We start from the raw sequence: 24,717 nt of genomic DNA, 5'->3' as shown, positions 1-24,717 counted from the left end.
CATGAAGCAAGTCACCCGTTCACTTTGGGGAATCTGGCCCACAGGTTCCAATTGTCGCTGTTTACAGGGTCCAAGAAATGTTGGCTCAATTCACAAGCCAGACAAAATATTTTACTCGTCAAATGGTTCCTCAAGCTATGTTTGTTTGTGTTTTTCATTTATTTATTTGATTTCTATACCGCCCTTCCAAAAATGGCTCAGGGCGGTTTCCATTAAAACAAAACAAAAATCAATTAACTATTGAAATCAAAACCAGTCTAAAAACCCTTGAAGACCATGCCCAACAGATAGGTCTTAAAGGCTCTCCTGAAGGCCTTAAATAATGTTGGCACATTGTTAGGACTTTTTTTTTCATACGTCAGGAATCATTTTTCACTCGTCACAGACTAGTAGACAAGTGGATTTCCTGAGCCCTGCCTATTTACCAGGGGCCAGTGGTGTAGAGATGTGAGTGTCTGTCTGCTGCCACCACGGCATCCCCCATGAGCCTCCACTGATCTGCTCTGTCACCACCTAACACAGTTTTGGCGATCGTGAGTTGTTGTTGTTGTTGTTATTACATTTTATATGCCACTCTTCCTCCAAGGAGCCCAGAGCGGTGTAGTACATACTTAGGTTTCTCGTCACAACAACCCTGTGAGGTAGGTTAGGCTGAGAGGGAAGTGACTGGCCCAGAGTCACCCAGCAAGTCTCATGGCTGAATGGGGATTTGAACTCTCCCCGGTCCTAGTCCAGCACTCTAACCACTACACCATGCTGGCCCGGCATGCCTTAAAAGCAGCTCGGGCTGGGAGAAACTCCTGCCTGAAACCTGGGCGAGCTTCTGCCAGTCCGTGCAGTCAAATCTGAGCCCGAAAGGCCAAGGGTCTGACTCAGTATCAGGCTGCTTTTCATGTCCCTATACGGCTTCAGGGTGGCCCCATGAATTATGGCACAGTGTGTGTCTTGAGTTCGTCTCACCGGAACCTGGCGAGAAGAGCAGATACATGCCTCCTCGTGAGCCACGCCACCCCTTTTCCAGGCTCTGCTGCGTAGCAGGAGATGGTTCGAGGTTTTGTCTCTCGAGGAGGCACGGCGATGGGAATGTCACGGCCCCAGCCCCCGAGCAGGAAGGCCCAGGAGGCGGGTGGCGTTTCTTCTCTGCCCTCTTTGGGCTCTCTGCCCCGTTGAGTTCTCTGGGATGCCTTGGAGCGGGGCGTGAAAGCCTTTGGCAGGGCCTTTGCCAGCAGATGTGTTCATTTCCCACGCCTGTCTCTGCATTATGCAACCCCGCCCCCAGCCCCTCGGCCCCCCATTCTCCCCCCACCCAGCCCCCTACACTCTCCATTGCAGTGATGGCATCATCGTCCCAGGCCCTGGGAACAGGCATTGTGAGCTCAGCAAATAGAGAAATCCCCACTCAAGCATTGCAAATGAGGGCAGAAGGGGAGCTGGTGGGGGTGGGGGTGGGATGTGCTGGCGAGGGATGAGTGTGTGTGTGTGTGGGGGAGCAGGACTGTGATTGGCAGCTCCCCATCCCATTTGACTGTGTGGCACTGAATATCAAATCATATGCAACGTTCAGCCGTAGGTTTGGGCCAGGAACAAACATGGAGACCCTAAGACATGGGAACATAGGAAGCTGCCTTCTACTGAGTCAGACCCTTGGTCCATCTAGCTCAATATTGTCTACCCAGACTGGCAGCAGCTTCTCCAAAGTTGCAGGCAGGAGTCTTTCTCAGCCCTATTCTGGAGATGCTGCCAGGGAGGGAACTTGGGACCTCAGATGCTCTTCCCAGAGAGCTCCATCCCCTCAGGGGAATACTTTACAGTCCTCACACTTCTAGTCTCCCATTCAGATGCAAACCAGGGCAGACCCTGCTTAGCAAAGGGGATAATCCACACTCACTACCGCAAGACCAGCTCTCCTCCAACACATCTGGTGTGCCCTGAGTACCTAAGAAACCAGCTGGGCCTTGTAGATAAGAGGGAAGGCCACAAATTTGCTTGGGGAAGGGGCCAAAGCTCAGTGGATGAGCATCGGCTTTGCACGCAGATGGTCCCAGGTTCAATCCCTGGCAGCATCTCCAGGTAGGGCAGGAAAACACCCCTGTCTGGAATCCTCGACTATGCTGCCGGTCAGTGTAGACAATTCTGAGCTAGATGGAGGAAAGGCCTGACTCAGTGGAAGGCAGTTCCCATTGTATGGAAGTTCTATTCGTAAGAAGAGCCTTGCTGGATCAGACCTAGTCCAGCACACAGTTTCACACAATGGCCCACTGGATGCCCGGGAAGCCACAAAACCAGGGTCATGGCAAATAATGACTCAGGTGCTGGCAATGAAGCCATTGAATATATACCACAACCAAAATCTCTCCATTGTATTTTATTGCTGGGGTGTATAGTTTCAATAAATAAATAAATCATCACCAATATAGAGCTGGCTCAATACACAGGCCATTGTTTAACAACACAGGGGGCTTGTTTAACAAGAAACAAGTGGGATATACATAATCAAATAATACAATCAATCAATCAATCAATCAATCAGTTTATTTGTTTATCCACAGCCATAGCCAACATATTCAACTCAAATATTCGGTAGTTAAAACAATGACATAACAAAAATTTCGGGAGCACTTCAAAACAATTAGACAGATTGTCACCTCATTCACACCGCCATACATACCTGGGTACGGCCTCTGACCTGGGTATGCATGATTGTGTGCATGGGGTGTGTATCAGCTTGCCAGATACTTTGATGCCCAAAATGAAAAAGCTGGCTAATTTCTTTTCTTTTCACACAGGGCCTGGTTTGGGCTAGTAAAAAATTTGCATAGAACCCCAAAGTCCTCCCAGGATAGCGCATAAGCAATGACTGAATAAATACATCCAGTCAATGGCTGCAGAATTTACAACCAGGAAATGGGTGGCTCAAAACCTTTCCCTTCCCCAGACCCACATGGACACAGAAATTCTGAAATTAAATACTGTGCATGTAAACACATGGATCTTGCAGAGATCAATGGTGGTAGGCTGTCCACGTTGCATTCATTGGAGGATATCTAGTGCAGTTTTCAGGCTTGGATCTCAATGGAAAGCCGTGTGATGATATCTAGAGTCTGCTGCTGCATGCTCGCCTGTAGAAAGAAAGGAAAATCCACGTGGAGTCATGGAGTATTTATTTTTGGCATTATGAACTGAACATAGGGGTTCAGTCGACACATACATGCTCCTCACTTGATGGCTGCAACAGGCTAGACATTAGGAAGGATTTCTTAACAGTCATCGTTGTTTGAAAGGAGGCGGGCAGGGGCATAGCCACCGATGCTGCTACATGCCTTGTGAATACAGGCTGCTGCCAGCCACCCCTTTCTCCTCTTCTTCTTGCCGCCACTGCCGTTATGCTTCCCGGCCCCCTCGGTTTGGGGGCAAGTTGGGGGGATCGTTCCTGGCAGCATCTTGGAGCGGTGAGTAAGGGGATGGGACACGCCCTCTCTGGAAAAGGGGCAGGGTGGGGATGTTCAGGTAAGGAGCTCCTTACTTGCTTTTTAAGGGACTTGCTCTCCGCCCCATCAAGCCGGTTCAAACACCAATGCCCGAGCCAGTTTGGCGCTTCCCAGAGGAGGTGCCGAACCGGCTCGTGCACATCCCTACAATCTACCTCATGCAGTACTGGGCTCTTCTTCACTAGAGATTTTGAAACAGAGCATCTGTCAGGGATGAGGTGGCGGATTCCTGCACTGAGCAGTGGGTCAGACTAGAAGGCCTCCAAGGTCCCTTCCAACTCTGATGACTCTAAGATTCATTTTTCTCCACTCTATGAAGGTTTTTTTCCACCAGCCCTGGACTCTCGATAGGACACTGAGCATTGCTGAAATGTAGATCGCGTCAAAAGCACCACTGGAGCAAAATTCGCACTCATATTTTCAACAGCTCTCAGTCTTATTGAACTGGTTCGCTTCCCTTGAAATTATTCAGCGATGTCACCCAAACGGGAACCTGTAAATCCACATTGAAACTTTGCTTTAGTGGGAATTTGTTGGAAACTCTCTTTAAAATGTCTACCGTTTCCCATTTACTAAAGTTTTAGGCAGCATGCCTTCTTCCTCTTGCCTTCTGAATTATCCACATGGCCTCAAATTTCAGGCAGAACACAAGGCTGATTGGTGCCATTAAATCAGCCCATGCGAAAAATCAGAGCTCTCCTTTAAAGAGAGTCTGTTCATGGACTGTATATTCAAACCCATATAAACAGGTTCGTCTTAAACCAAGCAGACAGCTGAAGGGGCCATTCTCCAACCAACCAACCTGTGCCAGCCAATCATGGCGTAGGGTGCATCTGCTCTGTGACCGTTAATCAGCAGATGAGCAGAAACGCTGTGGCTTGAGGGGTGTTAGCGTTCCTCTTTGGGGAATTTGCTTGTATGTTTTACACTTGGTTGCATAAATTAGTTGGCACGGACAACGGTCTCTTTTCATTCTGGGTTGCTGCACTGCCCTATTGCTATCCACAATGTCCTGGCTTCCAGGTCCTCTCCTGATGAGAAAGTCGGCTGAAAGGAATAATCAAAAGCTTTAAATGAATTGCGAGTCCTTCTAGATTCCATGAGAGAGATGGAGGGGAAATCCTATACTTCCAATTCTGCCCGTGTTAGCTGCAGTTGGCTTGTTTCTGTTGGCTTCAGTGAGGCATAGTCAGGGAAAACGGCAGCTGGATTGGGCCCTAAACAGCCATTTCATCATTGCCGCTTTTGATATAGAAATAACCAAAGCCTTGTTCAGACATTTGGCTTGTTCACACAATCATTAATTGGGAGGACAAGTGTCTTACTCAAGTTTTAGGAGCTTTGCGCCTCCCGATTTTCAGTTGTATGCTTGTAAAAAGCAAGGTAGCCTATTTATAGACGGTGACTCTGAATGACCCCCTTTAAAAATACAGGTTAAATACTGGCTGTACCTGTGATTTGTTTGTATTTTTAGTTTGTTGTAAGGGTGTGCACGAATGGTTCGACACCGAACCGGTTCTCCTCAAACTGGTCCAGTTCGGGGGTCCGTTGGCAGACCAAACGGGGGACAGTTCGGTCTGTGATTGAATTGAACCAAGCCCAGTTCAGGAGGACTGGTTCTGCGCCCAATGGGTGGCCGGGGCGGTGGCGAGAGAGGCAGTAAAAGGGTCTCCGTACCCACCTAGCACACTGCCCATGCTGCCGCTCACCCGGGGGGTGCAACCCATAGTTAAAGTGTGTGTACTCTCCTCCCACTTGGCAGCTGCTTGGTTCTGGCATCCACGCATGCATGGATGCTGTTTGTGTGGGGGCCAGAACCAAGCCACCACCAAGTGGGTGGCTTGGTAAAGGAGGGAGGCATATGTGTGCTTTAGCTATGGGCTACATGGGGTGGGGCAAGCGATGGCACAGGCAACACATTAGGTGAGTTTTTACTACCTCTCTCGCCACTGCTGCCCGCTGCCGCTTCACTGGAGCCAGGTTACCCCACCCCTGTACTTGTAAAAGAAACTCCTCACCTCAGATTTCCCCTTTGCAGTTAGCTGCCCAACCGCCAAGCTGGTTCAGTTAAACAGCATGGACCAGCCAGCCGGTTCAACCGATCCGGTTCAGCAGCACAAGTTTCGGCTCGAGTTTGGTTCAAATTTGAGCGGAACCATGGTTTATGGTTCGTGCACCCCTACTTTGCTGGTCATGGGCTGTAATAAAGAATTATTAAATGTACAGATGTCTATATACTCAGACATGTTTCTGTGTCCGTGATTGCACTTGTGTTCATTTTAAAAGTGAAAATCACATTTTTAAAGTGTTATTCGCTTTTTTAAAAAGTGAATTCACCCATTCAACATAAAGCTTGAATATCTGTACTGGTGTACAGAACCGTGCCTGTGTACACTGTACATTCACTGTCGAAGTGTCCAGCATGGTGCTGGACACTTGCTGCGCAACATTCTTGCAATGTAGCATTCTCATTGTTGTGCAAGAGCGCTCTTGCGCAAGATGTAACAATTGCAGAAACGTAGCTGCACGATGGATGGCCATTGGAACTAATGGCTGTCTATTTTGCAACTGTTTTTACGTAATTGTGTCTTGCGCAACGGCCCAAATGTTGCAATGTAAGGCACACAAAATGTGCAGTATGTCAGCCAATGTCTAAATCAGGCTCAGTTCTCGCTGATATGTTGGATGATATCACAAAATGTTGCACGTATGTCACAGAAGCTGGAAAATGAAACATAGCATATTGTATTCCAAAAATGGCTCAGGGTGGTCAGACACCAGCAACAGTCACTGGAGGTACTTTGCTGGGGGTGGAGAGGGCCAGTTACTCTCCCCCTGGTAAATAAAGAGAATCACCATGTTAAAAGGTGCCTCTTTGCCAAGTTAGCAGGGGTTATCCCACTAGGAGGATAGTGCATGTCGATCAACCACAAATAAGAGGAAACGGTCAAGATTGTACAGGCTATTTGTTAGGAAACCTTGGCTCCTAATGCATTTCAACCAAAACGCTTTCTCCCAGCGAATAATTGCTATCCACAAATAACATTGATAACACTCACTGGGCATGAATTCTAGTAAGACTAAAGTACTCTTTTAGAGTTCACATTCCTAGAGAAGCAGGTTTATTTGCTGACACAATAACCTCATTCATGTCATGTCATTTTGCCTCAAACACATTCTGATTTGGAACATTACTAAGAAACATTGACCTCAGCATCATCATGGATTTTTCCTTCTTTTTGTGCATATTTGCTATTAAGCTACAGATAACGATGAAAGAAGGGAATCTACTTTACTATGACAATGACTACTACTACTATCAATATTTAAATATTGCTTTTCAACAAAAGTTCCTAAAGCAGTTTACATAGAGAACTAAAAATAGATAAAGAGGGATCCCTGTCTCCAAAGGGCTCACAATCTAAAAAAAGAAACATAAGATAGACACCAGCAACAGCCACTGGAGGGATGCTGTGCTGGGGGTGGACAGGGCCAGTTGCTCTCCCTGTGCTCCATAAACAGAATCACTAGTTTTTAAAAGGTGCCTCTTTGCTCAGTTAGCAGGGGGATACTTTGAATTCAATTTGTAAAGCGGGGAGGAAGGGAGGGGAGAGAGGGGGCTGAGATGTTGTTTTCAACATTTGAATGTTTTCACCAAATTCCACCTATGGTAGGAAGCATTTTGACTTCATTGCAAACAAATCTTGGAGAAGATTGTGGAAACCCCCACCCCCCACTCCAAACTGGAAACAGAAAAGTTAAGATTTGGAGGAATTTTAAGATTCAGAATTTTCTCCCTGAAATTGCATAACTGGATCAATATCACTGAATATTAATCAATAAGGAATTAGACATACTTGTCCTGCAACATTTTTCTTTAAAAACTTATCTATATAGGAGGAGAATAAAACAGAACTCTGTGTGTGTGTGTGTGTGTGTGTGTGTGTGTGTGTGTGTGTGTGTGTGCACACGTGCACCCATGCACAAGAGAAAGGGAGAGGGGTAGGGATGGACGGGGGGGTGGGGGAGAGATTCCAAATAACTTGTAAAGAAAATAAATAAATTAAAAGACAGAGTGAGAACAGGATAACCTGCAGCAAACTACAGATCTCTACATCCACTTTAAGAGATTATTTGGGAAATACATTTTGGCAAACCTGAAGTGATGGAGGGACATTTCACAGAAGACACCTCTTGTGCTATGCAACGTGTTTCTTTTTCAAAGCACATTTGGAGTAACACGAAGATGGTTTTAGTCTGTGCTGTAGTTGTGGATTTTACGTACAGCTGCCAAATCTGAGCAGGTGATCATGTTTTGCTCTGTGCTTTGTAAGGCTCTGTTGTCTAATTTCTGCACAACTGCTGTTTAAAGCACGAGAGTAGGTCAGGCTGTTTTGGGGTGGTTAGTATCCAGCACTCATTCAATGTTATTTCCATTGTTGGTTAGTGTCTTATTTGATGAGCTGTTTTACAGAATTTGGAGAAATTTGCCTTTGGGTCCACGTGATGGAGAGAGGCAGGACAGCTATACAATACGCAAGCCACAAAGCAAGAAATGCCAAAAGAAACCGTGAACAGATATTGCTGTGTGGGGGAAATGCTATGTCTGGATTTTCCCATGTAAGCAGCAGACACATGTCTAATTTGTCATGTGTACACAGCCACATAATCACATACAGTGGCTTACATGAGGAGGAAAGTTACTCCAAGTAGCCTCATTGACATTAACGTGGCAAATTAGACATTGCCTAACTCAAAGTTCTGTATTGTTCTTCACTGTATTCATTGCCTAACTCAGGGTTCTGTTTATTGGGCCTCTGGGGAGCTTTGGCCAAAGCTGAATACTCTGCACGGTCCCACAGTACTGTGCAGAGATGATCATTCCAACCATGCAGTGCTACACTTTGCCCAGTACTATGGAGGGTGCACCTTTAAGGGAAATGGAGCCCTCTTGAGCCCCTGTACCATCTTGGAAGGTGTGCACAGATTGATGGGAATTATAGCCCTTCCCAGTGCTATCCTCCCAAAGCTCTTAAGTAGGGGTGTGCAAATCGATTTGAATCCGAACCAATTTGCCTCGAATCTGGATGATGCGAGTGATTCGAATTCCAATTGAACCACCCCATAAAAGGGCAATTTGAATTCAAATTGAATTCAAATTCAAATTGAATTCAAATTGAATTTTTGAAATCCAATTCAAATCCGATTTGAGGGCCATTTGGCACCTTTTTAAAACCATGGTCTAAGGAGAAGGAGAACTGGTCTTGTGGTAGCAAGCATGACTTGTCCTCTTAGCTAAACAGGGTCTGCCCTGGTTCCATATGAATGGGAGACTACATGTGTGAGCACTGTAAGATATTCCCCTTAGGGGATGGAGCCACTCTGGGAAGAGCAGAAGGTTCCAAGTTCCCTCCCTGGCAGCATCTCCAAGATAGGGCTGAGAGAGACTCCTGCCTGCAACTTTGGAGAAGCTGCTTCCAGTCTGTGTAGACAATACTGAGCTAGCTAGACCAATGGTCTGACTCAGTATATGGCAGCTTCCGATATTCCTTTGTTCCTGATTGGTTGAAAAAGGCACCAAAAGAGGGTCAAACTGATAAAAATTCAATTCGGATTTGAAATGAATTTTCAAATTGGATTCAAGTTTGAAACGAATTTTCAAAATCTAGTTCTCATTTCGATTTGTGCACGTCCCTAAAGATAGGGCTCTGTCTCACTTCAAGGGCCCTTCCAGCACTGAGAAAAGCACAGTACTGTGCTGAGGCCAGCACAGTGGGAAATGGCTCTCTCATTTAAGGGTTTTTCTGTTTTGTTTTTTTGCCAAAGTAGCTCCCACTTGAAAAATAGTGAAGATTACTGAGAGACCTAAACTGTCCTTTTAATTTCAAAGGGGCTATTGGGAGTAATTTCCCACATCATATCAGCCACTAAAAATAAACAGATGTTCTCCTTGTGATGAAAACAAGTGTACATGTATGAAATACATGAAATTTCCTGCCTTGGCACAAGAACAATATAGGAAATCCATCTTTTATGAAGTGGCCCGGAGTGGCCATAATGTTAAACAGACAAAGCAATTAGGTCTCTACAAAGCGCCATCGCATGCATTTAAACAGACTATATATATATATATATATATATATATATATATATATATATATATATCCTTTTGCCAGCCAGTTCTTTTGCTCCTCACAATATGGAACATGACAGGGTATTTTTCTGTGCTATTTCTGTACTTTCTGTCGCAGCCTATATTTAAAGTAGCATTTAAATCTGCCAAATGGAGCAGCATTTTAAATGGTTGTCAGCTCAGTTCTCTGTCCTCCCACATACAGTATATTTCTGACATGGTTTGAAGGAGCAAAGTGGGGGAAACGGGTAAAAATGTCCACATTTATCTGGCTTGAGGCAGTGGCCAGGCTATTTATGATGATGGTAACAAGGAGGATGAGAGCATGAATGGAATCCAGGGGTCTTTTGCTCAAGCACTTACTGAGGTAGGAATAAGGCCCTTACACCTGGGTTTCTCAATCCTGGGTTCCCAGATGTTGTGGACTACAACTCCCATCATCCCCAGCCTTGCAGCTGGGGATGATGGAAGTTGTAGTCCAACAACATCTCAGGACCCAAGGTTGGGAATCCTTACTTTAATTGGCTGGATCTTAGGTTTACTTACAGAACTGAGGAGCAAATCAGAATAAAATAAGAACTGTTGTGCTAAGTATCACGGTGAGTTTAGAATGAAGAAATGAGTCCTTAGACAATTAGGGACCCTTTCTTTGCCTCGGCCTTCACCTGAGGATGGATGCTGATCAATAATTACATAGTCATAGGAAAACAGGAAGCTGCCTTATAATGAATCAAACCACTGGTCCATCGAGCTCAGAATTGTCTACACTGACTGGCAGCAGTTCTCCGAGGTTTCAGGCAGGGCTCTTTCCCAGCCCCACCTGGAGATGCTGCCAGGGATTGAACTCGAACCTGGGACATTCTGCATGCAAAACAGATGCTCTGCCTCAGAGCTATGGCCCCATTCCTAAACCTCCTGTCATCTTTCCCCCAAAAGAGAAAAGCCAGACAGCAAAGTGCATAGATTTCCTCACCACTCAGGGAAGTCGGGTGTGCACAACAATATTGTGACATGTGGTGTGGGGTGTGTGGATAAGACTTCAGAGAGTCCTTCTGCCCCTGTATCCACATTCCCTACTGCAGGAGGAGAAGTTCTCGGCCTCGGCTCCCCAGATGCCATTGGACTACAACTCCCATCATCACGGCTGTCCTGCCGGGGTGTGGGGCCCATGGCAAATCAGCCAGTGCAGGCCCCCCTTCTAATAAGGGTTTAAAGAGTGGGGCCCAGGGCAGTCGCCCGGCTTGCCATGCCCAAAGGACAGCCCTGCCCGCCATCCACATGTGAGCTGTAATCCCACAACGTCTGGGGACCCAAGGCTGAGAAGTCCTGCCCAAGAGGCTTCATGCTAGCCAACCCTGGTTTGCAGTCACAGGCTGAACATGGACAGCATTCTGACAACACAGCACGCCAGGAGGCAGAACCTGCCTCCCTTCAGAACTTCCACTGCTGTATATAAATGGAGAAGAAATCCTGCTTCACTGAAGCCAGCCAGAACTGGTATCCAGGGCAGGTGCTGGAAATATTTCAAGGGAGGAGGAAATCCTTTCCTCCAGTGCCTTGCTGGTGACCTGGATCCAGAGCAGACAATGGGCCCTTTCTTGAGGCATTGGCACTCTGTCCTGAGGACCTGCCATCGCCCCCAAAGGCTCGGCCATATCGGAAGGACAGAGAGTTCCCTCTTTCTGAGGTGATTCATTGCCAAGTCACTGATGGTGGGGTGTGTGTGTGTGGGGGGGGGGGCTTCTTTCTTTCTCCTCACTGCAGACAAAACTCTTAAGTTGTTACTAGGAAGCAGTAACAGAGCCAACAACAAACTATCCACTTTGCTTCGGAAGCAGAGAGATTCAGACCGATTTTGCACATGATTACATCGGAAGCTGCCATATACCGAGTCAGGCTACTGGTCCATCTAGCTCAGTATTGTCTGCACTGACTGGCAGTGGCTCTCCAAGGTTTCAGGCAGGAGTCTGTCTTAGTCTTACTTGGAGATGCCAGGGACTGAACCTGGGACCTTCTGCATGCAGATGCTTTTCCAAGGAGCTACGGCCCCATCCCCTAAGGGAAACATCTTACAGAGCTCATATGTAGTCTCCCATTTACATGCAAACCAAGGTGGATCTTACTTAGCAAAGTGGACAAGTCATGCTCCTGGCCACAAAGCCAGGTCTCCTCTCAGTCTTCCCAATGGAACAAGAAAGGGATGAAGTAAAGGTAACATTGTGCCATCGAGTCAGTGTCAACTCCTGGCGACCACAGCATAGAGCCCTGTGGTTTTCTTTGGTAGAATACAGGAGGGATTTACCATTGCCTCCTCCTGCACAGTATGAGATGATGCCTTTCAGCATCTTCCTATATCGCTGCTGCCCGATATAGGTATTTCCTATAGTCTGGGAAACATACCAGTGGGGATTCAAACCAGCCACCTCTTGCTCCCTAGGCAAGTTATTTCTCTGCTGCGCCATTAGGTGGCTGTCAAGAAAGGGATAGCACAGCAGGAATAATTTTTTTTTATTATTTTTACATTTATATCCCCCTTTTGCTCCAAGGAGCCCTAAGCGGTGTACTTAAGTTTCTCTTTCACAACAACCCTGTGAAGTAGGCTAGGCTGAGAGAGAAGTGACTGGCCCAGAGTCACCCAGCTAGTATCATGGCTGAATGGGGATTTGAACGCGGGTCTCTCTGGTCCTAGTCCAGCACTCTAACCACTACACCACGCTGGGACCCCTCTCACCCTATTTCCCTTTTGTTTTTTGGTATACTGAGCCTGTTTTTTTTAAAGTAAGCTAAGCACAGTATGTCACGTCTTGGCTCACAATAAACTGTCAAGCACCAGATATGGAGGTCTCAGACTTGTGTCCTTCCCTTCCCTTCCCCTGAAGTACCTGTGAAAAAAACCTTACTGGACAAGTTGAACATGAGCCAGTGATGTGGTGCAGCTGCTAAAAAAGCAAATGTGATCTTAGGCTGCATAAACAGAAGCCTAGTATCCAGATCATGAGAAATAACCATTCCATTCTATTCTGTGCTGGTCAGACTGACATCACTTGGAATACTGGCTAACATCCAGGTTAAGATACTAGATAGTTCAACTCTGGAGTAACTCTAAAGTACTACTTAATTTCAGTAGGACTATCATAGACTGACTAGAAAAGTATAACTAGGACAGGCATGGGCTTTAGGAAAACAACTCCCCACTACATGATTGTCACAGTTCCGTGTGGTGTTTTATAATATAAGCAAATAAAATGAAGTCCTTGCCCCAAAGAGCTTACAGATGTCTGAGGGTAATGAGAGACCAAAGAAGGAGAGGGAAGCAAAAATAGTTTATTATGCTACTGTTTTTGTCGTTTTAGCCATGCTGCTGCTAGTCCTTTATGTAATTAGTGGCATAATGAAATACAAAATTAGGAATTATGATCAAATACGAGTTACAACTTCACTAATTGCTCATTACAACATCATAAATGAATAGATTTTGAACTTCAGTTATTAACAGTTAATATTTTTTCCCATTCAGTATGCATCTTAATCCAAGCATTATTCACATATTTTGAAGCTGTTTCATAGCCTTCCCACAAAGTTATCTTGCCTGGTTCACACAATGGTTTGAATCTAGGTTTAATGTGGGTTTCCAACATTAGAATGACTGTGTGAACCCATGCCAAGGCAGGAATCTTAGATTCATCTCAGGCCATAAACCACCTTGGCGTGGGATCACACGAATATTGGTAACCCACATTAAACCTACCTAGATTCAAACCATTGTGTGAACCAGGCCTCTGATTCCAAAAATGTGGCCATGGATTCTGCCCTCTTGGTCCTTAGAAACATTCCCTGAACTTGCCACTGTGGCTAGGGATAATGGTAGCTGAGGTCCAATAACATCTGGGAACCCAAGTTTGAGAACTCCTGCTTTAGGGGATGGGGTCATGGCTCAGAGGAAGAGCACCTGCTTTGCATGCAGAAGGTCCCAGGTTCAATCCCCAGCATCTCCAGAGAGGGCTAGAGAGACCCCTGCCTCGGACCTTGGATGGGTGGCTACATGGGAACACTATAAGATATTCTCTTTAGGGGAGGAGATCATAGCTCCCTGGAAGAGCACCTGAGGCTCCAGTTTCAATCCCTGGCAGCATCTTCTGGTAGGGCTGGGAAAGACTCCTGACTGAATCCTCAGAGACCTTCTGCCAGTCTGTGTAGACAATCCTGAGCTGGGTGGACCAATGGTCTGGCTCAGTAGAAGGCAGCTTCCGATGTATGCTTCTAGGTATGGATGTATGTATGCGTGTGAGGATATGGACACTAGAAGATCTACCCTTTTGCCTCCCTCTGGATGTCCTGGTACCAGCGGGCTAGGTTGCCCAGGAAAGCTTCTACCCAATGATGCAGATGTTATATGTGCAACGGAGAGGTCAGTTTCTGCCCCCTTCTGCTGCATTTGCAGACAATCAGGAGTTAGCTGTCATCAGTCTATGCTAACTTTTCTCCTTATATAAGGTGGCTTTGAAAACACGGTGTCTTTTATATTCTATGAAGTCATGTCATCCAAGAATTTCTGGCTAGTAAGAAATTGGACAGTGCCAGAGTGAACCAGGAGCCACTAGATAATTATTTTAATAAGAAAGAAAGAAAGAAAGAAAGAAAGAAAGAAAGAAAGAAAGAAAGAAAAGAAAAGAAAAGTAAAGTTTATTTGTAGAAATAAATTCTATTTCAGGAAAACATTACATGATTTCAGACTTATCAAAAGAAAACAAAGAACAGAAAAGCACGGTAAACGGTGCTATTCATTATGCAAAATATTTAAGTTTAAAATGATATGGATAGCTTTTTGTGCCCTTTTTGTTATTAATAATGCTGAACTTGGTTTGTAAATGCTTGTTTGAGGTGAAACATTCTATATATTTTTCTGTTGGTTTTAAATGAAAAAAAAATGAAAATACATATTTTTAAAAGAAAATATAAGACATCATTCTAACTAATTTATTGATTTGTTTGTTTATTTAGCACATTTCTGTACTACCCCACATGCTGGTCTCTGGGCAGTTCACAATCTAAAAATACAACCACAATTAAAACATTAACACAATGAAAACGATTTAAAATATAGATAAAAACCTCTAAAACGTAAAACTTCAAAACTATCAATTAAAAGTCTGATTAAAGAGGTATGTTTTCAGACCTTTCTTTTAAAAATCCAGTTTCTTCTAGATAATCAATGGAAGCTAGGGTTCTCCCTATGTTAAGGTTCACAACCTTCTATTCCCGTCACTTTGTATGGTGTGGAGCAAAAGCTGGCTGGCTTTCCATTTGACTTACGGGTGTGAGGAACTGACGGTTATTTGTTATCACCACTTTGCCTGTTTATTTCATATCTACCCAATTTCCACCGTGTTGGTTTTTCAAAATACACACAGCGATAGGCCCCCAATTGAGAGGTGTGTTGGCTGTATGTGGAACAAAGCAGGCATATTGAAAGAAGAGGGGATAACAGACTCCGCAACATTCTTCTTGGGGCAGCTGTTTTGTGTTTCAAAAAGAGGCTAGCAGATAAGTTAAATATTATCGAAGGAACAGCAGATTTTGCAAGATGAGGAAAAAACCAGGCCCAGGAGAAAACTGGAGAAGGGGAATGGTGAAATACTGAAGGAACAGGGAAATAAGAGAAATGGCGTGCCAAACAATCAGGAACAGGAGATAGCCAAGATGATCGCACGGCTGCTAAAGACAGCATACGGGGGAGATATTTACTCAAGGGGAACATCGCAAAAAAAATTAAATACATGCTTCCTTTGACTTGTGTTTACCAAGAAGGACAGGGAAGAGATATCAGTCCTAGACAGACATTTCCCCGGAGAGGACAGGAGGCTGGAGGAAATCAGAGTCATGTTGGGAGAGGGGCACTGGAAATGAGAAGCTCTGCAGTCCTGGGAGGAATTTGCTTCCCAGAATCCTCCAGGATGGACAAAGGGACAAAGAAGGCCTCAGGAATCGCATTCACAGCAGAAGTATGTGGCCTGGACAGGAAAAGTTGTTTGTTCATTAGTCTGGCCCTCGGCCCTTCTTCCCTTTTGGGAAGCAAGGCTGGTCTTGTGGTGGTGAGCATGAATTAGAGAACATAGGAAACTGCCATATACTGAGTCAGACCATTGGTCTATCTGGCTCAGTATTGTCTTCACAGACTGGCAGCGGCTTCTCCAAGGTTGCAGGCAGGAGTCTCTCTCAGCCCTATCTTGGGGATGCTGCCAGGGAGGGAACTTGGAGCCTAGATGCTCTTCCCAGAGCAGCTCCATCCCCTGAGGGGAAGATCTTCCAGTGCTCACATTTCTAGTCTCCCATTCACATGCAACCAGGGCAGACCCTGCTTAGCTATGGGGGCAAGTCATGCTTGCTACCACAAGACCAGCTGTCCTCTCCAATGGTCCCCTTTGCTAGGCAGGGTCTGCTGTGGTTCACATTTGGATGGGTGACTACATGTGGGCGCTGTAAGATATGCCCCTTAGTCATCTGCATGCAGACGTTCCCAGGTTCACTCCTTGGCATCTCCACATAGGAAGGACTCCTGCCTGAATGCTTGGAGGGCCAATGGTGGTGAGAGTCGATGATACTGAGTTAGTTGGACCAAGGGTCTGAATCAGTAGACAACAGCTTCCTAGACAACTTCCCTGAAGTTTCCTAGACAGCAGCTTCCTTCTGAGCACGCAGAAGGTCTCAAGTCCACTCTCTGACCACATCTTCAGGTAGGGCTGAGAGAGACGCCTGCCTGCAACCTTGGAGAAGCTGCTGAGCTAGATGGACCAATGGTCTGCCTCAGTCAGTTTAAGGCAGCTTCCTATATTCCTGCATTCTTCTACTAGAAGTGTATTGGCTCTGCAGTGAGGCCTTTGCATCTCAGGAAGATGGCAAGAAAGAATTTGACTGTATGTGTCTCTTTCCCAAGGCTCTGTATTTTAAAGGGTTCCTTTCCCACCCTGTGGAAAGGTGACCTCAGCAAGACCTGTTGTTTCACCACTAGATGGTACTGTGGCAAAGCACTTATTGGGAACACACAACACACACACACACACACACACACACACACACACACGGCTTCAGCCAAGCCGCATGTGGCTTGGATCTGTTTGGGTGTTGTGTAATAGAGACAGATTATGGGGAGGCAGGCAGGACGCTTTGTTAAGGTGGGACGATATTAGCCTCGGCAAGAGCTGTGAGGCTGGGTTGTTTTTCAGTGAATCCAGAGAGCTGTTCTCTAAATGTGAGCGTGCCGGAGGATCATCAGGGAGTGGCTTGTGGGGCACAGGCCCCCAGTGAATTGCTCTGAGCCCCATCAGCTGCCTCCCTCCCCCGTGGACTCTTCCAGAAAGGAGGGGCTGCAGCGAAGGTGCCTGCACAGAGCAAGCGAGAGAGCTCTTGGCCTCATCTGGCTCTCTGCTGCTTCTTCCACTTCCAGAGATGCTGTCTTATAATATTAGAGAATTTAAAAAAATGTAATTATTCTTGGGGCGGGGTAGGATTATGTTTAATGATCAAAAGGGGGGCGATGAGCCCAGAGTCCAGAGCTTTTAAATACCCAGCAATGTCCCTGAAAAGCAGACAGATCCAAAGCCCATCAGATCCAAAGGCCATCTAGTCTACCGTTGAATTTCCCTGAACAGACAGCCATAGGCCTCTGGGAAGCCCACAAGCAGGGGATGAAAGCACCCACCCTCTTTCTGCCATTGCTTCCCTGCAATTGGTATGGGGGCATAGCTCAGTGGTAGAGCATCTGCTTTGCATGCAGAAGGGTCCCAGGTTCAATCCCTGGAAGCATCTCCCGACCCTGACTGGCAGCATCTCCAGGTAAGGCTGGGAAAGACTCCTGCCTGCGACCTTGGGAAAGCCGCTGCTAGTCAGGGTCGACAATACAGAGCTAGAGAGAGCAATGGTTTGACTCAGTAGAAAGCAGCTTCCCATGCTGCTAGAGTAATCAGAGGGCTACTGCCTCAATATAGTATTTAGACAGGTCTTCCATAAATGCATATAATCATTTTTTTTAAGCCACTACAAGGATTTCAGATCACCATACTGGGGAAGATTTCTGGCACTGATAATTTGTTTGTTTACAGCACTTATATCCAGTTTGCTAACCCAGAGGTCCCCAAAGCAGCGAATGAGATAAAAACATAAGAATGGAATGGTCCATATAGCTCAGTATTGTCTACACTGACTGGCAGCAGCTCTCCAGGGCTTCAGGCAGGAATCAGTCTCAGCACAACTTGGAGATGCTGCCAGGGATTGAATCTAGGACCTTCTGCATGCAAAACAGATGCTCTACCACTGAGCTATGGCTCCATCCCCCGAGGGGAATATCTTACAGTGGTCACATGTGGTCTCCCATCCAAATGCAAACCAAGGCAGACCCTGCATAGCAAAGAGGACAATTGATACTTGCTATCACAAGACCAGCTCCTCCTGGGGCCCAAGCCAAGGCAGATCTTGAAAGTTAGCACAAACTCATTGAAGTGTGCTCAGAAATTGCGTGGCAGCTAGTGACATTGTCTGAAAACTGATGAGGTGTTCCCCAAAACCCCTCCCTTTATTTGCCACTTTCGGGGCAAACTGAAGTTTCAGAGAAGTCTTCAAGGGAAGTCCCACAGAGAACTCATTACATGACCCAGGAGTTCTCAGACCTGGGTCCCCAGATGTTGTTGGACTACAGCTGCCATCTTCCCCGGCCACAATGGCCTTTGGGATGATGGGAGTTGTAGTTCTACTACATCTGGGAATCCAAGTTTGAGATGCTTGCTATAATTGTAGCTTGCACACAGCTCTGAACATATTGTCTTTATTCTGCATCATCATCCAGTTATCTAGAATTACCCCACAGCACAGGACATACCACAAATGCCCCTCATTTCAATCCCAGCTGCCTCTGGAGTGTCGGGGAAACAGTATTTGAAATTGGATCCACCAGCCCTTGTTGACAAAGAACAGGTTTATTGGCCTCTGCTAGCTAATAATGACTGTCTGAGCTGACACTGTATAATCAGTGCTCACCTGACCATTTATCTCCTGTTTATTCTAATTATAGTTTCCATTCCCGTTTTGTCTATTTCTTTTGCGGCCTCTTTTCTCTCTCTTTCAAAATCTATTTTTTGTAACCTGTAAAGGTAAACACCACTTTCAGTCCAATGTAATTCTTCCACTCCCCTGCCCGCGCACACCGTTAAGGAAAGGAATTCCACCCGAGTGCTGTGCAATTGAGCAAAAAATAGGTATCTGATGGCTGAAGGATGCTGAGAGAGAGAGAGAGAGAGAGAGAGAGAGAGAGAGAGAGAGGCTGCAGAAGAAATGGACAACTAAGTTTTTGCTGGAAAATTATAGCTACTGTTCAGGCTGAACTGGTATAAATAGGTTGGTCAGATTAGATGCCTGTGGTGTCATTTTTAACTTTTATTATGGCTAAAGGTAAAGTAAAGTTGTGCTGTCGAGTCTTTGTCCGCTCCTGGTGATCACAGAGCCCTGTGGTTTTCTTTGTTAGAATACAGGAGGGGTTTACCATTGCCATTTCCCACGCAGTATGAGATTATGCCTTTCAGCATCTTCCTATATCGCTGCTGCCCGATATAGGTGTTTCCCATAGTCTGAGAAACATACCAGAGGGGATTCAAACCAGCCACCTCTTGCTCCCTAGGCAAGTCACTTCCCCACTGCACCATTAGGGGTTAGGGATCTCAAAAGCTGGAAGTGGCCTGGGCCTCCCCAGACCCCTGAGAGGTTCTAGGGAAGAGTATACTGCAATTCAGACTTTTCTGCATGACATAGATGTATCCATGGATGTAGACGCGCTCTTACCCCTGGACGTCTGGACAGAATTCCAGGGCCTCCATACCCCCTGGGGCCCCCCAAATCCTCCTTTAAAGGTCCCGGGTGGTATAGCCACTGCACCACACCACCGGCCTGTGCTGCACCTGGTGGGCAAGCATGCATGTGACCTGTGCCAGACTGCCGAGTGTGACCTCTGCTTCAGAGGGGGGAATGGGGTAAGAAATATGTGGGAGGGGAATATGCTGTTGCGTGTTGAAATGTTTCTGCGGATGCATATTTGCATAAATATCCCTGTTTTACATTCTTACATTCTTGTGAGTTCAGTTGCTGTTTGTGTCCTGAAGAATCCACGTGTTAAAAATGCTGTGTGTGTGTGTGTGTGTGTGTGTGTTTAGGTGGATGACGCTTAACTTGCAGTGGTGGGGAGGGGAGGGGCTCCAAAGGCCTTGAGGTCCAGGCTCCAAAATTATCTAGGTACTCCTCTGTATGGATGAATATGTACATGTCTGTAGATTCCCATACATGTTTGGCCAGTTAAGAGGAATGGAAAATAATAGATGTCAGCAAAAAGGCCGTGGGGGGAACTTCTTCTTGCACATTGTTCTTTGATCTTTTTGCAACACTCTTAACGAAGAACAATTTAACCCACCCACCCCCAAAACCTGCAGTTCCTCACTTCAGCATTGAAATATGGGGGAGGTCTTTCATTTGTTCTCCAGGTATCTGAAAACACATTTTAAAAACTGTTTTCAAAGACGTATTTTCCTGCAGAACGGGAATCTTTGGAAAAAACAGTCAAATTCCGGGTGAGCTTTTTGTTGTTGTTGCTCACGGCAAATTAGATGTTTAAAACAACCAACCCAAATATTATCAGATGCAACACTGAACGATAATAACATTTGTTTTTATACCCTCTTTTTCTAGCCTTCCCCTCCCTTTTCGATTTAAATGTCAGCGACAATACTCACGTGTTGATTGACATTAAAATTATTTATTGTCATGTTGTGGGTGTTTGGTACATTGTGCTAGCTTTGTAGCTGAGAAATGCTCTCTATCTTTAGCAAAGCCTTTGTTTATTTTATTTTTTATAGCATGCCTGAGCACCCTTTGTGCTCCACAGGGTGTAAAACATGATCATGCTTTGTAGATGTACAAACAACATAAGATCAATAGACTTTGGGCGGGGGGGGGTGGATTTAAGAAATCTGCTTGTATGGAAAACCATGCAATAATGAAGGCCATTGCATAGCAGATTTCTTATTTTTGAACATAAGAGAAATACTGTCTGATCAAGTTACTCTTGAATACTCCTGTTGAAATAAACAGGACGAGTTTGTTTGTTTGTTGCGTTTATATACCTCCCCATATAAAATCTCTGGGCGGTTTAAGAATTAAAGCACAACAATTAAAACCTTAAAGCATATAAAACCAATTAAAATAACCATTAATAATATTTATTTATTTACTTGTTCTGTTAATATCAACAAGACTACTTATGAGTAACTTAATCTGGATGTCAACCATCTAGTTAGTGCTGGTCTTTGACCTTTACAACTCTACACGGCTCGGGCCTTGCTCATGGCCCCGCCACTAACAGAAACAGGACAGAGACTAGAGACAGGGCCTTTTCAGTTGTGGCCCCTCGGCTTTGGAACGCCCTCCCTGAAGAGCTTCGCCATGCTCCCTCCCTCAGTGTTTTTAAAAAACAATTTAAAACACATCTTTTTAAAGAGGCTTTTAAATGTTCCATCTTGGGTTATCTCTAGTAGGTTCTTTGGTTTTTATCATTCTCAGTTTTAGCTTTTAAAATAACTTTTAACCAGATAAAACCGAGCTAGACGAACCGGTGGTCCGATGCAGCAGAAGTATTGGGAAGGGGACTGGAACTCAGAGGCAGAGCATCTGCTTTGCATGCAGAAGGTCCTAGGTTGAACCCCTGGCATCAGAGGTGCATCTAGGTAATTTTGGAGCCTGGACCTGAAGGCCTCTGGATCACCCCCCAACCCACACTAGCTGCATCACCCCCCAACACACACACCCACACTGTGTGACACACGCAGTATTTTTAACGCGTGGATTCTTGAGGGCACAAACTGAGTTCACAAGAATGTAAGAATATAAAGCAGGTCTATTCATGCAAATATGCATTAGCAGAAACATTTCAACATGCAGCTTAACATATTCCCATCCTGCATCTCCCCCCGCCCCCCGCCGCCCCGCACATCTCTAAAGTAGAGGTAACACTCGGCCACGCAGTGCAGGTCACAGCTATGCTCGGCTGCTTGGTGCAGCACGGGCCAGTGGCGTGGTGTGATGACCCTACCACTCAGGACAGAAGGAGGAGGATTTGGGGTGGGGGGGAATGGGGTGTGGAGGCCCTGGACTTCCACCCAGATGTCCATGGGGAAGAGCACCTCTGCCTGGCCTCTCAATTAGCCCCTGCTGATTGAGCAAAGAGAGGACCTTTTGAAGTGGTGGTTCTCTTATATTTAGCAGAGGGAGAGCAACTGGCCCTATCCAACCCCAGCACAGCATCCCTCCAGTGGCTGGTATCTGCCTTATGATTCTTTTTAGACCATGAGCCCTTTGGGGACAGGGAGCCATCTTATTTATGTATTATTTCCTGTTCTGTGTAAACCTCCTTGAGAACTTTGGTTGAAGAGTGGTATATAAATATTCGTCGTCGTCGTCGTAGTAGTAGTAATAGAGATAAGACTGGGAAAAACCTCTATCTGAAACCTTGGGAAGCCAGTCATGCAGCTCTCAGCCTAACCAACCTCACAGGGTTGTTGTGAGGATAAAAATAAACATGTACACCACTATGAGCTCCTCAGAAGAAGAGTGGATATAAGCGCAAAAAATAATAATAATTCTACCATTCGGTGTCTGTACTTGTGACCAAGTAGCAGTGCTGACCAAGATGGACCAATCTGACTCAGTATACAGCAGCTTCATGCAGAGAGAGGAGAGCTGGTCTTGTGGTAGCAAGCATGACTTGCCCCCCTAACTAAGCAGGTTCCACCCTGGTTGCATTTGAATGGGAGACCACATGTGAGCACTGTAAGATATTCCCCTCAGGAAGCTCTGGGAAGAGCAGAAGGTTCTAGGTTCCCTCCCTGACAGCATCTCCAAGACAGGGCTGAGAGAGATTCCTGCCTGAAACCTTGGAGAAGCTGCTGCCAGTCTGTGCAGACAGTACTGAGCTAGATACACCAATGGTCTGACTCAGTATATGGCCACTTCCTATGTTCCTATGTTCACAAGGCAGGTAAACACACAGGACCATGGTGGGAGAAACTGCACGTGTCAAACTTCTCCCTGCCTCTAAGCCATTAAAGGCAAGAAGGGGTTGCCAACTTTAACACAGCCAAAGTTCAGGAACAGTGAGCTTTTCTGTATAATCTGCACCTGGCATTTTAATCGATGCTGTGCCTGTTTCTTTCTTGAGAGCTATTTTAAAGGTCGCTCCACGGAAAAGAAGAGGGAAGCCTGCTAGTTGGTGAACCATTTGTACAGCCCTTTGCAAACAGAAGGTGGCACGGCGGTGCTAAATGCTAACATTTGTTATTCTGCAAGTGAGGGATTGTTTCTCTCTGCCTGTAAAGGGAAGCCGTGGCAGGGGGGGTGGGGTGGGGACCACCTTGCTCTGAAATCCCTTTACTAAAGAATGATATGGGTAGGACGTATATATTCCTTGGCTCATGAGGGGGATCTATTTTCCAAAACACAAATGATGTCTGCCTGGATAGGGTCTTCTGCCGAAAGAAAAGTTGTGCTTCTGATGGGTCAGATACGAGGAAGGGTGGGGCTTTGAGGAAGGCTGGCTGCCAGGCATTGTGGGATACCTGGAGGTCCGGCTTCCTTCTGCCACCTTGATCACTGTGCCCTGCTCTTCTGGGCTTGCAGGCGACGGAGCCCTATTCCACCATCTGGTTGTGTAAATGTCCTTACTGTCTTTTTGGATTCGGTCAAACCAACCTGTCTGCCTCTCAGACTAGTTTTCTTCTCCTATCCAGGACCATGTACCAAAGTTTCCTATCCAAGATGTACCCAAACGGTGCTACATCTGCTGGTTACCTCTAGGCTGGATTACTGCAATGAGCTCTAAGTGGGGCTGCCTTTGTACCAGGAGTGTAGCAAGGTTGGGGTGGGCCTAGAGACAAGATTTTAAAATGGCGCCCCCCGCCCCCACTGAAGCTCAGCTCATGAAGTAAAGAAATCGGTGGCCCAAAGTATTGTGGTGCCTGAGGTGTGGTGCAAAATGCCACCTTGCCCCATGAACTTTGTGGGGGGTCAGCCCCCTTTCAAAATTGACCTTTGCAAGCATTGAAAGTGCATGGGGTACAGGGAAGAGGAAAGGTTGCTAGGTACCTCCTCTTACCTTCACATGCTGTGGATAACTAATAATTGCTTTCATTGAGATTTTTAATAATTAATTTTAATGTGCTGAAGATTTACTTTGGCCCCTACATACCAAGACATGGTTGGTTCTGGGCCACCAGAGTATCTGACTTGTGCATCCCTGTACTAGAGAAAGGCATGCTGTTCTGGTAGCTCCAGGTCTTCACACTCCCATCAGTTCTGGAGGATGAATACAACTGAAGGAAGCCCAGGTGGGTGTGCGGCTGGGGGAGTCAGTGGGCCCCCAGACAACTGTCTCTCCTTGCCCTACAATAGTTACGCCCCTGCTTTGTACATAGTCCGGAAACTGCAGTTGGTCCAGAATGCAGCGGCCAGGTTGGTCTCTAGGTCATCTAGGAGAGATCATATGACTCCTGTGTTGAAGGAATTCCACAGGCCCCACTGCCTGCTAAGGTCATCTGGAGAGGTTCGCCTACAATTGCCGCCAACTCTTCGGGTGGCTACACCGTTGCAGCCCCTAGACTTTGGAATGTGCTCCCTGTTGAAATAAGAGCCTCCCCATCTCTCTGGCAACTTTTAAAAAGGCACTGAAGACACATTTATTCACCTAGGCTTTTCATTAGATTTATAGTTTTAAATAATTTTAATACTGGGTTTAAAATGTTTTTAATCTTTTAAATGGTTTTAATCATTAATTGATGTAATGTTTTAAATGATTTTATAATTGTAAACCGCCCAGAGACGCAAGTTTGGAGCGGTATAGAAATATTATAAACAAACAAACAAACAAATAAATGTAGCAGGAAAGACTGGAGGGGAGATGACTCTGCACCCCTCTATTCAAATGGTCTCATCCAGCCCAGTCCTGGCCAGGAAGGAAGCGAAGGGATTGGCTTGGCTGGCTCCTGGAAGGCAGGAGGAACCTTCTTCCTA

At 45.9% G+C, this 24,717-nt stretch overlaps 1 long non-coding RNA gene across 1 annotated transcript in view; it reads right to left on the bottom strand.

The window, feature by feature from the left end:
- Window positions 1-2,510: 2,510 nt before the first annotated feature.
- The window catches only part of LOC128335171 (uncharacterized), an 89,137-nt gene continuing 66,930 nt past the window's right edge, over window positions 2,511-24,717 (bottom strand). The window contains exon 3 of the long non-coding RNA XR_008311531.1: window positions 2,511-3,119. This is a non-coding gene — a long non-coding RNA (uncharacterized LOC128335171). The remainder of the gene's footprint in view (window positions 3,120-24,717) is intronic.

Source organism: Hemicordylus capensis, chromosome 10, assembly GCF_027244095.1.
Source record: "Hemicordylus capensis ecotype Gifberg chromosome 10, rHemCap1.1.pri, whole genome shotgun sequence".
In the NCBI taxonomy this organism is placed as follows: domain Eukaryota; kingdom Metazoa; phylum Chordata; class Lepidosauria; order Squamata; family Cordylidae; genus Hemicordylus; species Hemicordylus capensis.
Note: the sequence above shows the minus strand (reverse complement) of the source record. Positions and strands in the feature narration are given on the sequence as shown.